The sequence below is a fragment of the Peromyscus maniculatus genome, chromosome X (assembly GCF_049852395.1).
Source record: "Peromyscus maniculatus bairdii isolate BWxNUB_F1_BW_parent chromosome X, HU_Pman_BW_mat_3.1, whole genome shotgun sequence".
Taxonomy (NCBI): Eukaryota; Metazoa; Chordata; class Mammalia; order Rodentia; family Cricetidae; genus Peromyscus; species Peromyscus maniculatus.
This window is the reverse complement of record NC_134875.1, coordinates 130,410,534-130,429,411: the sequence shown is the minus strand read 5'-3', so window position 1 is coordinate 130,429,411 and position 18,878 is coordinate 130,410,534. Positions and strand designations below refer to the sequence as shown.

The 18,878-nt window shown below is 44.5% G+C and overlaps 1 protein-coding gene across 2 annotated transcripts in view; it reads right to left on the bottom strand.

Moving 5' to 3' along the window:
• The window catches only part of Med14 (mediator complex subunit 14), a 291,290-nt gene extending 273,289 nt beyond the window's left edge, over positions 1-18,001 (bottom strand). The window contains exon 1 of one of the 2 annotated variants that reach the window (XM_076562089.1): positions 17,673-18,001. The gene's annotated coding sequence lies outside the window, so the exon portion shown is untranslated. The remainder of the gene's footprint in view (positions 1-17,672) is intronic. The other variant, XM_076562086.1, reaches the window with a different exon arrangement.
• Positions 18,002-18,878: the final 877 nt, after the last annotated feature.

The following is an 18,878-nucleotide window of genomic DNA, read 5'->3' as shown; positions in this document are numbered from 1 at the left end:
AACTAGAGGAACTATACCAACTGTACACACACACTGACAACTAGAGGAACTATAACGACTGCACACACACACTGACAATTAGAGGAACCATAACAACTGTACACACTGACAACTAGAGGAATTATACCAACTGCACACACACACTGACAACTAGAGGAACTATACCAACTGTACACACTGACAACTAGAGGAACTATAACAACTGTACACACACTGACAACTAGAGGAACTATACCAACTATACACACACACACTGACAACTAGAGGAACTATACCAACTGCACACACACACTGACAACTAGAGGAACTATACCAACTGTACACACACTGACAACTAGAGGAACTATAATAACTGCTCAAACACACTGACAACTAGAGGAACTATAACAACTGCACACACACTGACAACTAGAGGAACTATAACAACTGTACACACACTGACAACTAGAGGAACTATACCAACTGTACACACACACTGACAACTAGAGGGACTATACCAACTGCACACACACACTGACAACTAGACGAACTATACCAACTGCACAAACACTGACAACTAGAGGAACTATAACAACTGCACACACACTGACAACTAGAGGAACTATACCAACTGCACACACACACTGACAACTAGAGGAACTACAACAACTGCACACACACTGACAACTAGAAAAACTATAACAACTGCAAACACACACTGACAACTAGAGGAACTATACCAACTGCACACACACACTGACAACTACAGGAACTATAACAACTGCACACACACTGACAACTAAAGGAACTATACCAACTGTACACACACACTGACAACTAGAGGAACTATAACAACTGCACACACACACTGACAACTAGAGGAACTATACCAACTGCACACACACACTGACAACTAGAGGAACTATAACAACTGTACACACGCTGACAACTAGAGGAATTATACCAACTGTACACACACACTGACAACTAGAGGAACTATACCAACTACACACACACACTGACAACTAGAAGAACTATAACAACTGCACACACACACTGACAACTAGAGGAACTATAACAACTGCACACACACACTGACAACTAGAGGAACTATAACAACTGTACACACACACTGACAACTAGAGGAACTATACCAACTACACACACACACTGACAACTAGAAGAACTATAACAACTGCACACACACACTGACAACTAGAGGAACTATACCAACTGCACACACACACTGACAACTAGAGGAACTATAACAACTGCACACACACACTGACAACTAGAGGAACTATACCAACTGCACACACACACTGACAACTAGAGGAACTATAACAACTGTACACACACACTGACAACTAGAGGAACTATACCAACTGCACACACACTGACAACTAGAGGAACTATAACAACTGTACATACACACTGACAACTAGAGGAACTATACCAACTGCACACACACACTGACAACTAGAGGAACTATACCAACTGCACACACACACTGACAACTAGGGGAACTATACCAACTGCACACACACACTTACAACTAGAGGAACTATACCAACTGTACACACACACTGACAACTGGAAGAACTATAACAACTGTACACACACACTGACAACTAGAGGAACTATACCAACTGCACACACACACTGACAACTAGAGGAACTATAACAAGTGCACACACACACTGACAACTAGAGGAACTATACCAACTGCACCCACACTGACAACTAGAGGAACTATAACAACTGCACACACACAGTGACAACTAGAGGAACTATACCAACTGCACACACACACTGACAACTAGAGGAACTATAACAACTGTACACACACTGACAACTAGAGGAACAATAACAACTGCACACACACACTGACTAGAGGAACTATACCAACTGCACACACACTGACAACTAGAGGAACTATAACAACTGCACACACACACTGACAACTAGAGGAACTATACCAACTGTACACACACACTGACAACTAGAGGAACTATACCAACTGCACACACACACTGACAACTAGAGGAACTATACCAACTTCACACACACTGACAACTAGAGGAACTACACCAACTGCACACACACACTGACAACTAGAGGAACTACACCAACTGTACACACACTGACAACTAGAGGAACTATAACAACTGTACAAACACTGACAACTAGAGGAACTATACCAACTGCACACACACTGACAACTAGAGGAACTATACCAACTGCACACACACTGACAACTAGAGGAACTATAACAACTGCACACACACACTGACAACTAGAGGAACTATAACAATTGTACACACACACTGACAACTAGAGGAACTATACCAACTGTACACACACACTGACAACTAGAGGAACTATAACAACTGCACACACACTGACAACTAGACGAACTATACCAACTATACACACACACTGAAAACTACAGGAACTATAACAACTGCACACACACACTGACAACTACAGAAACTATAACAGCTGTACACACACACTGACAACTAGAGGAACTACACCAACTGTACACACACTGACAACTAGAGGAACTATAACAACTGCACACACACTGACAACTAGAGGAACTATACCAACTGCACACACACACTGACAACTAGAGGAACTATAACAACTGCACACACACACTGACAACTAGAGGAACTATACCAACTGTACACACACACTGACAACTAGAGGAACTATAACAACTGCACACACACACTGACAACTAGAGGAACTATAACAACTGCACACACTGACAACTAGAGGAACTACACCAACTGCACACACACTGACAACTAGAGGAACTATACCAACTACACACACACTGACAACTAGAGGAATAATAACAACTGCACACACACACGGACAACTAGAGGAACTATACCAACTGCACACACACTGACAACTAGAGGGAGTATACCAACTGTACACACACTGACAACTAGAGGAACTGAACCAACTGTACACACGCACACACACTGACAACTAGAGGAACTATAACGACTGAACACACACACTGACAACTAGAGGAACTATAACAACTGCACACACACACTGACAACTAGAGGAACTATAACAACTGCACACACACACACACTGACAACTAGAGGGACTATACCAACTGCACACACACACTGACAACTAGAAGAACTACACCAACTGTACACACACACTGACAACTAGAGGAACTATAACAACTGGACACACAAACTGACAACTAGAGGAACTATACCAAGGGCACACACACACACTGACAACTAGAGGAACTATACCAACTGCATACACACTGACAACTAGAGGACCTATACCAACTGCACACACACAAAAACTGACAACTAGAGGAACTGTACCAACTGCATACACACACTCAAAACTAGAGGAACTATACCAACAGCACACACACTGACAACTAGAGGGACTATACCAACTGCACACACACTGACAACTAGAGGAAATATAACAACTGCACACACACCCTGACAACTAGAGGAACTATAAAGACTGCACACACACACTGACAACTAGAGGAACTATACCAACTGCACACACACTGACAACTAGAGGAACTATACCAACTGCACACACACACTGACAACTAGATGAACTATAACAAATGTACACACACTGACAACTAGAGGAACTATACCAACTGTACACACACACTGACAACTAGAGGAACTATACCAACTGTACACACACACTGACAACTAGAGGAACTATAACAACTGCACACACACACTGACAACTAGAGGAACTATACCAACTGCACACACTGAAAACTAGAGGAACTATAACAACTGTACACACACACTGACAACTAGAGGAACTATACCAACTGCACACACACTGACAACTAGAGGAACTATAACAACTGTACACACACACTGACAACTAGAGGAACTATAACAACTGCACACACACACTGACAATTAGAGGAACTATACCAACTGCACACACACACTGACAACTAGAGGAACTATAACAACTGTACACACACACTGACAACTAGAGGAACTATACCAACTGCACACACACTGACAACTAGAGGAACTATAACAACTGTACACACACACTGACAACTAGAGGAACTATAACAACTGCACACACACACTGACAACTAGAGGAACTATACCAACTGCACACACACACTGACAACTAGAGGAACTATACAAACTGCACACACAAACTGACTACTGGAGGAATTATACCAACTGTACACACACACTGACAACTAGAGGAACTATACCAACTGCACACACACACTGACAACTAGAGGAACTATAACAACTGTACACACACTGACAACTAGAGGAACTATAACAACTGTACACACACACTGACAACTAGAGGAAATATAACAACTGCACACACACACTGACAACTAGAGGAACTATACCAACTGCACACACACACTGACAACTAGAGGAAATATAACAGCTGTACACACACACTGACAACTAGAGGAACTATACCAACTGCACACACACTGACAACTAGAGGAACTATAACAACTGTACACACACACTGACAACTAGAGGAACTATAACAACTGCACACACACACTGACAACTAGAGGAACTATAACAACTGCACACACACACTGACAACTAGAGGAACTATACCAACTGCACACACTGAAAACTGGAGGAACTATAACAACTGTACACACACACTGACAACTAGAGGAACTTTACCAACTGCACACACACTGACAACTAGAGGAACTATAACAACTGTACACACACACTGACAACTAGAGGAACTATAACAAATGCACACACACACTGACAACTAGAGGAACTATACCAACTGCACACACACACTGACAACTAGAGGAACTATAACAACTGTACACACACACTGACAACTAGAGGAACTATACCAACTGCACACACACTGACAACTAGAGGAACTATAACAACTGTACACACACACTGACAACTAGAGGAACTATAACAACTGCACACACACACTGACAACTAGAGGAACTATACCAACTGCACACACACACTGACAACTAGAGGAACTATACCAACTGCACACACACACTGACTACTGGAGGAATTATACCAACTGTACACACACTGACAAATAGAGGAACTATACCAACTGCACACACACACTGACAACTAGAGGAACTATAACAGCTGTACACACACACTGACAACTAGAGGAACTATACCAACTGCACACACACTGACAACTAGAGGAACTATAACAACTGTACACACACACTGACAACTAGAGGAACTATAACAACTGCACACACACACTGACAACTAGAGGAACTATACCAACTGCACACACACACTGACAACTAGAGGAACTATACCAACTGCACACACACACACACTGACAACTAGAGGAACTATAAAGACTGCACACACACACTGACAACTAGAGGAACTATACCAACTGCACACACACTGACAACTAGAGGAACTATACCAACTGCACACACACACTGACAACTAGATGAACTATAACAAATGTACACACACTGACAACTAGAGGAACTATACCAACTGTACACACACACTGACAACTAAAGGAACTATAACAACTGCACACACACACTGACAACTAGAGGAACTATAACAACTGCACACACACACTGACAACTAGAGGAACTATAACAACTGCACACACACACTGACAACTAGAGGAACTATACCAACTGCACACACTGAAAACTAGAGGAACTATAACAACTGTACACACACACTGACAACTAGAGGAACTATACCAACTGCACACACACTGACAACTAGAGGAACTATAACAACTGTACACACACACTGACAACTAGAGGAACTATAACAACTGCACACACACACTGACAACTAGAGGAACTATACCAACTGCACACACACACTGACAACTAGAGGAACTATAACAACTGTACACACACACTGACAACTAGAGGAACTATACCAACTGCACACACACTGACAACTAGAGGAACTATAACAACTGCACACACACACTGACAACTAGAGGAACTATAACAACTGCACACACACACTGACAACTAGAGAAACTATACCAACTGCACACACACTGACAACTAGAGAAACTATACCAACTGCACACACACTGACAACTAGAGGGACTATACCAACTGCACACACACTGACAACTAGAGGAACTATAACAACTGCACACACACACTGACAACTAGAGGAACTATACCAACTGTACACACACTGACAAATAGAGGAACTATACCAACTGCACACACACACTGACTACTAGAGGAACTATACCAACTGTACACACACACTGACAACTAGAGGAACTATAACAACTGCACACACACACTGACAACTAGAGGGACTATACCAACTGCACAAACACAGACAACTAGAGGAACTATAACAACTGCACACACACACTGACAACTAAAGGAACTATAACAACTGCACACACACTGACAACTAGAGGAACTATACCAACTGCACACACACACTGACAACTAGAGGAACTATAACAACTGCACACAAACACTGACAACTAGAGGAAATATAACAACTGTACACACACACTGACAACTAGAGGAACTATACCAACTGTACACACACACTGACAACTAGAGGAACTATACCAACTGCACACACACTGACAACTAGAGGAACTATAACAACTGCACACACACACTGACAACTAGAGGAACTATAACAACTGTACACACACACTGACAACTAGAGGAACTATACCAACTGTACACACACTGACAAATAGAGGAACTATACCAACTGCACACACACACTGACAACTAGAGGAACTATACCAACTGTACACACACAGACAACTAGAGGAACTATAACAACTGCACACACACACTGACAACTAAAGGAACTATAACAACTGCACACACACTGACAACTAGAGGAACTATACCAACTGCACACACACACTGACAACTAGAGAAACTATACCAACTGCACACACACTGACAACTAGAGAAACTATACCAACTGCACACACACTGACAACTAGAGGGACTATACCAACTGCACACACACTGACAACTAGAGGAACTATAACAACTGCACACACACACTGACAACTAGAGGAACTATACCAACTGTACACACACTGACAAATAGAGGAACTATACCAACTGCACACACACACTGACTACTAGAGGAACTATACCAACTGTACACACACACTGACAACTAGAGGAACTATAACAACTGCACACACACACTGACAACTAGAGGGACTATACCAACTGCACAAACACAGACAACTAGAGGAACTATAACAACTGCACACACACACTGACAACTAAAGGAACTATAACAACTGCACACACACTGACAACTAGAGGAACTATACCAACTGCACACACACACTGACAACTAGAGGAACTATAACAACTGCACACAAACACTGACAACTAGAGGAAATATAACAACTGTACACACACACTGACAACTAGAGGAACTATACCAACTGTACACACACACTGACAACTAGAGGAACTATACCAACTGCACACACACTGACAACTAGAGGAACTATAACAACTGTACACACACACTGACAACTAGAGGAACTATAACAACTGCACACACACACTGACAACTAGAGGAACTATACCAACTGCACACACACACTGACAACTAGAGGAACTATAACAACTGTACACACACACTGACAACTAGAGGAACTATACCAACTGTACACACACTGACAAATAGAGGAACTATACCAACTGCACACACACACTGACAACTAGAGGAACTATACCAACTGTACACACACAGACAACTAGAGGAACTATAACAACTGCACACACACACTGACAACTAAAGGAACTATAACAACTGCACACACACTGACAACTAGAGGAACTATACCAACTGCACACACACACTGACAACTAGAGGAACTATAACAACTGCACACACACACTGACAACTAGAGGAACTATAACAACTGTACACACACACTGACAACTAGAGGAACTATACCAACTGTACACACACACTGACAACTAGAGGAACTATAACAACTGCACACACACTGACAACTAGAGGAACTATACCAACTGTACACACACACTGACAACTAGAGGAACTATAACAACTGCACACACTGACTGACAACTAGAGGAACTATACCAACTGCACACACACTGACAACTAGAGGAACTATACCAACTGCACACACACTGACAACTAGAGGAACTATACCAACTGCACACACACTGACAACTAGAGGAACTATAACGACTGAACACACACACTGACAACTAGAGGAACTATAACAACTGCACACACACACTGACAACTAGAGGAACTATACCAACTGCACACACACACACACTGACAACTAGAGGAACTATACCAACTGTACACACACACTGACAACTAGAGGAACTATAACAACTGCACACACTGACTGACAACTAGAGGAACTATACCAACTGCACACACACTGACAACTAGAGGAACTATACCAACTGCACACACACTGACAACTAGAGGAACTATAACAACTGCACACACACTGACAACTAGAGGAACTATAATGACTGAACACACACACTGACAACTAGAGGAACTATAACAACTGCACACACACACTGACAACTAGAGGAACTATCCCAACTGCACACACACACACACTGACAACTAGAGGGACTATACCAACTGCACCCACACACTGACAACTAGAAGAACTACACCAACTGTACACACACACTGACAACTAGAGGAACTATAACAACTGGACACACAAACTGACAACTAGAGGAACTATACCAAGGGCACGCACACACACTGACAACTAGAGGAACTATACCAACTGCATACACACTGACAACTAGAGGACCTATACCAACTGCACACACACAAACACTGACAACTAGAGGAACTGTACCAACTGCATACACACACTGACAACTAGAGGAACTATACCAACAGCACACACACTGACAACTAGAGGAACTATACCAACTGTACACACACTGACAACTAGAGGAACTATACCAACTTCACACACACTAATAACTAGAGGAACCATACCAACTGCACACACACACTGACAACTAGAGGAACTATACCAACTGTACACACACTGACAACTAGAGGAACTATAACAACTGCACACACACACTGACAACTAGAGGAACTATAACAACTGCACACACACACACACTGACAACTAGAGGAATTATACCAACTGTACACACACACTGACAACTAGAGGAACTATAACAACTGCACACACACTGACAACTAGAGGAACTATACCAACTATCCAAAGAAGGAAAACCTAACTCCAACTTACCCAGTATGAAATACGTAATTTGAGGGTTTGGAGAGATCACTCAGAGGTTAACAGCACTGACTGCTCTTCTAGAGGACCCAGGTTCAATTCCCAGCAACAACATGGCAGCTCACAACTCTCTATAACTCCATTTCTAGGGGGATCCGACACCCCCATACAGAGTATGCACAGGTAAAACTCCAATGGATAAAAACAAAAATAAATTACAGGTGGGTCTTGGTGGTACTTGCCTTTTATCCCATCACCTGGGAGGCAGAGGCAGGCAGATCTCTGTGAGTTCGAGGCCAGCCTGGGCTACAGTATGAGTTCCTTGATAGCCAGGGCTATACGGAGGAACCCGGCCTTGAAAAACCAAATAAACAAATAAATAAACAAATAGATAGATAAATAAAATAAAAATAAATGAAATAGATAATTTAAATATCTCTATAACTGTCAAGGGGTTAAATTTGCAATTTAACCCCCTTTCCCAAAAGAAATATTGATAGCCACAATGTCTCATTGGAGAATTCTACCAATTCTACACAGTATCTTCCAAAAAAAAAAGAGGAACAGTTTCCAATTCATTTTCTGAAGTGGTGTCACATGTGTAAGAACACTAGCCTACACAAACCAGCACCCATGGTGCATATACAAGCAGAGATAACTAACAAAATATTGGCATATAGGATTGACCACCTATGAAATATAGGAATATAGGAAAAGAATTATGCGGGGCTGGAGAGATGGCTCAGAGGTTAAGAGCACTGACTGTCCTTCCAGAGGTCCTAAGTTCAATTCCCCGCAACCACATGTCAATTCTCACAACCATCTGTAATGAGATCTGGCGCCCTCTTCTGGCCTGCAGGCAGAACACTGTCTACATAAGTAAATAAATCTTTTAAAAAAAAAGAGAGAAAAAAAAAACCAAAAAGAAAGAAAGAAGGAAGGAAGGAAGGAAAGGAAGAAAGAAAAAAAAGAAAGAAAGAAAGAAAGAAAGAAAGGAAGGAAGGAAGGAAGGAAGGAAGGAAGAAAGAAAGAAAGAAAGAAAGAAAGAAAGAAAGAAAGAAAGAAAGAAAGAAAGAAAGAAAGAAAGAGAAAAAAATTATAGGACAGACAAAATAGACTTTATTCCAGGGGTGTAAGGCTGGTTCTAAAACCATTCAGTGTAATCCACCATCCTAACGGTTTCAAGAAGAAAAGTCACAGGTTATTGAGATGGCTCAGTTGGTAAAGGCAGCTGGCACCAAGCCTGGCAACCTATGTGTGAACCCTAGGACCTAAGTGGTGAAAGGGGGGAACCAATTCCCACAAACTGTCCTCTGACCTATATGTTCGATCTGTGGAATGAGCACTCATGTGCATACACACACTAAATAAATAAAATGTGCCCATTATAGTTTCTTTAAAAGAATAACCCACAAAGCTGAGTGTATTTCTGTTTGTTTGTTTGTTTTTGGTTTTTCGAGACAGGGTTTCTCTGTGTAGCTTTGTGCCTTTCCTGGAACTCACTTGATAGCCCAGGTTGGCCTCGAACTCACAGAGATCCGCCTGGCTCTGCCTCCCGAGTGCTGGGATTAAAGGCGTGCGCCACCACCGCCCGGCTATTTCTGTATGCTATTATGGACATGCAGACACCAAATTAAATACAAAATGCTATTCATGATCATTAGAAATAAAGCAGAACATGTCTCAGAGAAGATACAGAAATAGCCAAGAAACACACAAGAAGATGCTCAGTACCACTAGTCATTTGGGAAACATAAATCAAAACTAAAGTCAGGGATGGGATGGTGGGTCAGTGGGTAGAGTGCCCAGCGCAAAAGCAAGAGGACAGAGCGTGGCTCCCCAGGCCGCGTGTGAAAGCCAGGCATGGCTGTGAACATCTGGAATTCCAGGGATGGAGGGTGGAGACAACAGGATCCTGAGGGCTCGCTGGCCAGCAGTCTGGTGTAAATGGAGCTTCAGGTTAAATGAGAGACTGTGTCTTTAAGAAAAGATAAAGTTCAAAGATTGAGGAAAGACATCATGCTGGGTTAGTACATACTCACACATATATGCACATACTTGCATGCACACACACAAATCACCCATGCATACACACAGATGTGGGATACTACCTCACATCTATTAGAACGGCTACTATTTTAAAAGAAGTGTTGACAAAGATGGGAAGAAATTAGAAGCCCCTGAACTTTCGTGGAAATGTAGAATGGCACAGGCACTAGGGAAAAGAGTGTGGCAGTTACAACAAAACGAACCCTTTTACATCCTAGGCAGGATGCAGATGCCTAACCCTTGACTTTGGTGGTGTGGGCAGACTACTTAGGGCATTGTATTAAAGGTCTTGCCGTCATGGAAAGGATGCATAGGACTGTCTTGGTACTTTTTTCTTACCCGGATATGAAAAGCTAGAATTGTGAATTCGAAATGTTGGGGTTTGTTTGTTTGGAGACAGGGTCTTCCTATATAACACCAGCTGGCTTGGGACTCTCTATGTAGAACAGGCTGACCTCAAATTCACAAAGATCCGCCCACCCCTGCCTCCTCCTAAGTACTGGAATTTTAAGGCATATGCTACTATGCCAGGCTCAAAGTTAAAAAAAAAATCTTAAAGAGAGAGGAAGTAGAAAGTCTTCTAAAGAGCCCAAAGCCTATGAGACTGTGAAGAAAAGTTTCTCTTGGAGTGATTTCAGGAGTGTTGTCAAGTCAGAAGAAGGATGTACAAGCATTCTTTGCTGCTTTCTCTAAAGTCAGTCCTGGCACCTGCTATAGAGAGATCTTAAAATTTACAGACAACTGATATAAAGAAGAATCTCCCCCCAGTACCCTGCATAAAATTTGCAACCACTGGCTGGGGAGATGACTCTTTGGTTAAAGCACTTGACGTCCAAGCCTGAGGATTCAAGTTTGGATTCCCAGCATCCGTGTCAATGCCAGGTGGGCGTGGCAGCCCGCCTGTGATTCCAGCTCAGAAGGGAAAGGCTGAGGAAGAGAAATCAGCAGAAGCCTTATCAGTGAGCTCCGGGTTTGACTGAAAGCCCGTGCCTCAGTGAATAAGATGGAAGAGCAATGGAATATGACTCCCAACATTATGGAGGTGGGGGCCCGAGGATGGGGGTGCTCCGCATCTTCAGAAAGAAACAGAACCAGAGAAAAACAATTTTCAGTCATCAGTAGCAAGGAGTTTGCTTTGTAGAGCTAGGCACAAAGGAGTCCAAAAGTCTTCTTTGGGGCACTGTGTCATCGTGTAGTTTAACTGGAATGTCTTTCATGTAAAAGATTAACTCAGATTAATCTGTACCAGAGAGGAATGTGAGCTGGAAAGATCGCGGCCCCATCTAGGTGCATTTTGGGGACAGTCTCTTATTCGTAGAGAAAACAGCCACGATTTCATGTGCTTACGGGATAATGGTCTCCCCGTGGCCCACAAAATACCTCTAGCATTGAAGATAGGGTTGTAAAATTGAAGACAAGTTTCGTCTAGTCAGAAAGGCTTTGTCTGGACATACTGTGATGTAGCTCCTTTTGGGGGCAGGTCAGAGGAGAAGCCAGAGCTACAGGGGCGAAGATGGAGGGAAGCTTAAACAGACTCTGGAGACCAATCCCCTTCTCCTAACTCTAAGAAACTCAGGGGATAGATACCTCTCCTCACACACACATCTGTGTGCGTGCGTGTGTGCGTGCGTGCGTGCGTGCGTGCGTGCGTGCGTGCGTGTGTGCGTGCGTTGTTAGGCGAACACTCTACCACTAAACCATATCCCCCAACCAGGAACTACGTCTTAAGATGGGAGGGAGCTGGACTAACAATAATAATTTAGTCATCCAGGGTCTAAAGTGGACTGTGTGAGGACTGTGTGGCCCAAGGGAGATACATTTTGAAGTTTGTGTTAATGACTCACCACAGACCCCTCCAAGATTCAGGGCAGATGAGAGAGGAAGAGTGGGAGTCATTGGTGTGGTTGACAGACATGAGCTCACTTTTGTCCCGTGTCACCCAGGGGGAAGGTTCTGACTGGTATCCCAGAAGGGCTGACCAAGCTTCAAGGGTTAGTTGAGACAGGGACACCCACTGTCTCAGTTAGGTGGCTTTACAGCCCCCGGGAAAACAATTCCATTTTTAAAAGAGCATGGCTGTGCAGTCAGTAATCAGGAAATGGAGGCATGTTCTACATTAGGAGCAAATGGAGCATGGAGCGCACGGGGGGGGCGGGGGGACACGGGGACCCTGGACACACAAGCATGGGAAGGGGCACATGGAATCCTAACTAGAAACCACAGGCAGGTCAGTAGGAGCTGATGACTGAGAAAAGAGGGGCTTGGAAATAAATTAAGGAGTGGTAAGCAAATTCTAAGAGGACCCGCCAATTTTTCTGTTCTTTGGTATACATATTTTGTATTACGCCATTGTCTTTGTGTGGGTGGTATCTGTGAATACAATAGACCAATCACTCTGTTCCACTGATTAGGTTGCATCATACAGGACTCTGTGCAGACTGCAGCTGGCCCTCCTGCTGACCTTTGCAGGTGTTGATGCCATGTAAGGAGAGGGCCATGTGGCTAGGGCCCACAAACAGCCAGCAAAAAATGGGGTCTCGGTGTCATAGTTGTGTGTGTGTGTTACATGTATTTGTGTGAACACACATATGCACAGGTGTACATACCTGTGTTGAGGCCTGAGCTTGACACTGGGTGTCTTCCTTAACGGCTCCGAACCTTATGCATTGAGGCAGAATCTCTCATTTGAACCCAGGGATCATGTATTTTGCTAGTCTAGCTAGCCAGCTTGCTCTAGGGATCCTATATATCTGTTTCACCAGGAGTGGGATTACAGGTAGGTCACTGTGTCCACCCGGGCACTTAGATGGGCACTGGGATTCCAGTTCTGGTTGTCATGTTTGTGTCACATGTTTACGCAGTGAATCACCTGCCCAACCCAAATTCCACATCTGTAAGGAAATGAATCTCACCAGCAACTTTGAAGACTTTGGAAGTGGTCCCTGGGCCTCAGAGGAGAACACAGCTGGTGAAGGTTGAGACCTTGGTTTTAGCCTCGTCAGAGTCTGAGCAGAAGACTCAGCTAACCTGTACCCGCGGAACTGTGAGGTAATAAACTGGTGTTATTGCAAGCTACTAACCTGATAGTTTATTATACATCAATAGAAAACTAATGCCGGGGGCTGAGGAGATGGGTCGGTGGGCCAAGTGCCTGCCTGTCAAGCAGGAGGACCTGAGTTTGGATCCAGTGCTGGGGACAAAGAGACAGAAGCCTCCTGAGGCTTGCTGACAAGCCAGTCTGGGCCGTCAGGTTCAGCGACAGACCTTGTCTCAAAACCTAAGGTGGAGGGCTGGAGAGATGGCTCAGAGGTTGGGAGCACTGAATGCTCTTCCAGAGGTCCTGAGTTCAACTCCCAGCACCCACATGGTGGCTCACAATCATCTGCAATAAGATCTGATGCCCTCTTCTGTATACATAATAAATAAATAAATAAGTAAATAAAAAAACGTAAGGTGGAGAGTGACTGAGAAAGACCACCAACACTGACCTCTGGCTTCCACATGAATGTACAGGCACACCTACATCCACCCACATGTGTACACAGGAAAACCAATACAGAAAGGCTGGCCTAGATTTGGGGAGAGCTAGATTCTTTTTTAAAAAAGAAAAGGATGGGAGACAGTATGCTATTGGGTGACTAGATCCTGGAGGGCAGGACTCTCCTTTGGAGTAACCTTAGAGGATAACGCAAATACCATCCCTTGTGCGACTGTCTTTAGCCTTGGCCACTCTAAGACATTGACAAGATGGAATATAGGCTGGTACAACCTCCATGTAAGTCCATTTAATTAGCTAACTGTGGTGACACACGCTTGTAATCCCAGCATTTGGGAGGCTGAGGCAGGAGAATTGAGGAGGCCAAAGCAGGCTGTATAGTAAGTCCTTGTATGTCTCAAAAAGAAAAAAGCAAACTCCAGTCAATTTGGCAATATCTATCAAAACCATATGAATATATGTCATTTTTAAAATTACATTCTATTTCTTTACCTATCTGGAGTGTGTGTGTGTGTGTGTGTGTGTGTGTGTGTGTGTGTGTGTGTGTGCGTGTGTGTGATTTTGCTCCCTTGTGTGGAGGTCATATGACAACTTTTGGGACTCTATCTGTTTACTTTTTATTGCTATGATAAACACCATGACCAAAGGCAAACTGGGGAGAGGAGTTCATTTTATTTAAACTTATGTTATTATATTAGTCACTAAGGGAAGTCAGGGCAGGAGTTCAAAGCAGGATCCTCGAGGCAGGAACTTAAGCAAAGACCATGAGGGGCGCTGCTTACTGGCTTGCTCTTCATGGCTGCTCAGCTTGCCCTCTTCTACAAAGCAGGACCATCTGCCCAGGGTGGCTCTGCCCATGGTGGGCTGGGCTTTCCCACATTTACCATTAATCAAGAAAATGCCATCACAGCCTTGCCTATAGGGCAATCTTGTAGAGGCATTTTCTCAGTTGAGGTCCCTCTTCCCAGATGACTCTAGCTTGTATCAAGTTTACAAAAATTAACGAGCACATAATCTCTCCTGCTACGTGGGCCTGGAGATTGAATTCAGGTCCTCAGGCTTGGCCCAGGTGACTTTACCCACCAAGCCATCTGGCTGGCTTTGATTCAGTTATTTCACTTCTAGGAATTGACTCTACCCAGAGACATACATTAGCAGACATGGGAGGTGGTCTGTACTGTGCCCAGTATTATATACATGACTGCACTTGCTCGGCCAATCAACAGGAATGCATTATTAGTAACATAGAAAATGCTTGTTAATAGAGATGCCCTAATACATTGTTGTACAATTGGGAGAGGATAGCAATGAAGGAGTTCTGTATGAGTCAATTTGGAAACATTTTTCAACACATTATTTATTTTTTATGTATACGGTGTTCTGCCTGCATGTATCCCTGCCGGCCAGAAGAGGGCGCCAGATCTCATTACAGATGGTCGTGAGCCACCATGTGATTGCTAGGAATTGAACTCAGGACCTCGAGAAGAGCAGCCAGTGCTCTTAACCTCTGAGCCATCTCTCCAGCCCTCAATACATTTAAAAAAAAAAAAAAAAAAAAAAACTTACAATTTTATTTTATTTTTGTTTTTTTGAGACAGGGTTTCTTTGTGTAGCCCCGGCTGTCCTGGATCTCACTCTGTAGACCAGACTGGCCTCGAACTCATAGAGACCCACTTGCCTCTGCCTCCCCGACCTAGTGCTGGGATTTAAAAACGTGCACTGCCACCATGCCCAGCTTCAATGCATTTTTTGAGGGGAAAAAGAAAAACCCGCTAACAATGCAGAAAGTAGAATATATCATGTTAAAAGGAAGGAATGGAGCCGGGCAGTGGTGGTGAGTTCCAGGACAGCCAAGGCTGTTTACACAGTGAAACCCTGTGTGGAAAAATAAAAAGCAGAGAACCGGAGGTGCGGGCTCCACTTTGCTCCTTTTGCTCATTATTGCCTTAACTCTCCCAGAAAGCCATAATGGCTTCTACTTGGAGAGGACAGGGACTACAGGAGATGAGGGACAGAGCCCTCTCACTCTGTGTCGGTGGATAGTTTCTATTTTGTTTTTGAGCTAAATGTCCTGTATTTCAGGCCAGGCTCAAACTAGGTAGCTGAGGATGACCTTGAACTCCTGATCCATTTCCTGAATGCTAGGATTACAGGTCTGAGTTATCACACTGAGGTTTGTGCGATGTTTGGAAATGAACCCAGGGATTGGGCATGCTAGGTAAGGGTTCTGTTAATTGAGCTGTACCTCCCCACCCTCTAAACATTTTGTTTCTGAATCATGTTGAACTATCAACTACGTAAACTGCTCAATAAGTGTATTTATTTCTGAGATTTTTTTCGTTTTTCGAGACAGGGTTTCTCTGTGTAGCTTTGGTGCCTGTCCTGGATCTCGCTCTGTTAGACCAGGCTGGCCTCCAACTCACAGAGAGATCTGCCTGGCTCTGCCTCCCGAGTGCCAGGATTAAAGTCGTGCGCCGCCGCCGCCGCCACCACCACCACCACCACCACCCTGAGAATTTTTAAACCCATGTCTATGTGTGTTGGTGTGGCCACGGAGGGCAGCAGCGTCGTAGCTCCCTGGAGCTGGAGTTACAGGCAGTTGTGAGCAACCTGAGAGAGGCGTGTTTGGAACAGAACTCAGATCCTCTGCAGTAAACGCGCATAATTGCTGAGCCATCTCTCCAGCCTCCAAAGAATGCATTTTAAAATGAAAACATTTAAAGAGGCTTTGGCACAGTAGAGCTCAGCATCACCTCCTTTTTTCCTTTCATTGAATGGCCAAGATAGCCGCCCAAACTCCTCCCTCACCAGCCTCGCGCAGAGAGTCACCACTTACCTTCCCCACCTCAGCTCTCTGGGCAAGATTTAGAGGCAGCTTTTTCCCAGAGGTCACCAAGTCTCTCCGGGACCCCTGATGGCAGCTGAGATTCCCGCAGGAGGGGGGGTTCTGAGGCTCTGGCTAAGTGCCAAGCCCCGAGCATCTGGGCAAGCTAGAGTTCAGAGCACCCAGCGGCGGGGGAGCCTGTCCCGCAGGTCTGCACCCCCTCAAGCAGGCCTAGGATTCCAAAGGGATGCATCAGGGCTAACAGAGCTGTTTACACAGCCGTCCTCTAGGCCTGTTTGAGACCTATCCTCTACCCGCCCAGCTCACTTATATCTCTTATCACCTCTGTCCCCAGTGGTCATTCCTCTCTCCTCAGTCCCTCCTCCCCGTTCCTCCTCCAGGGCTTTCGGCCTTGATCTGGTCCTTTTGCTGCTAATCGCCTTCCGGTAGCAGACAGGACCCAGCAAGAAACAGATGGCACACCCCAACTGGGTAATTTAAGAAGAATTGAATAAAGGACTATCCCGAAAGTATGGGCAAGATACAAGGAAGCCACTCGGGCTAGGGCAGTAGTCCCCTGTGGGAAGGGGCGGGTGCCACGGTGGAAAAGGCACCCGTGGAGCTGAGGTTTGTGGTCGCTGCGGCAGGCAGGCGCTTCCCTGGGACTCTCTTGAGTGGCCTTGGGGAGTTACAATGCCGGACCCCAGGCTCCCAGTTTCCATCCCAGTGCCCAAACCCAACCGGAGCCCACTGATGCTGTACCGAGGGACCAGCCTTGTAAGCACACGGCAGAGTGGGCAAGAGTGCAGAGTAGATCCAGAGGACAGAAGGAATACATCCCACACCCTTCCCGCTTCAGATAAGCTTCATGGCGGCAAGTTTTCAAACCCGGGGACACAGGAGCCGGGGGCGGGGGCAAACCTGGGATGGTAGTGCACACCTGGACCAGACAGACGGTCAGGGCCATCCTCAGCTATTCAGCTACTTAGTGAGTTCCATGCACCTGGGCTAAATGAGACCCTGTCTCAAAAACCAAACCAAACAACAACAAAACCGAAGGGGGTCGGGCGGCGGTGCACGCCTTTAATGCCTTGAATGCCAGCACTCGGGAGGCAGAGGCAGGCGGATCTCTGTGAGTTCGAGGCCAGCCTGGTCTACAGAGTGAGTTCCAGGAAAGGCTCCAAAACTACACAGAGAAACCCTGTCTTGAAAAACCAA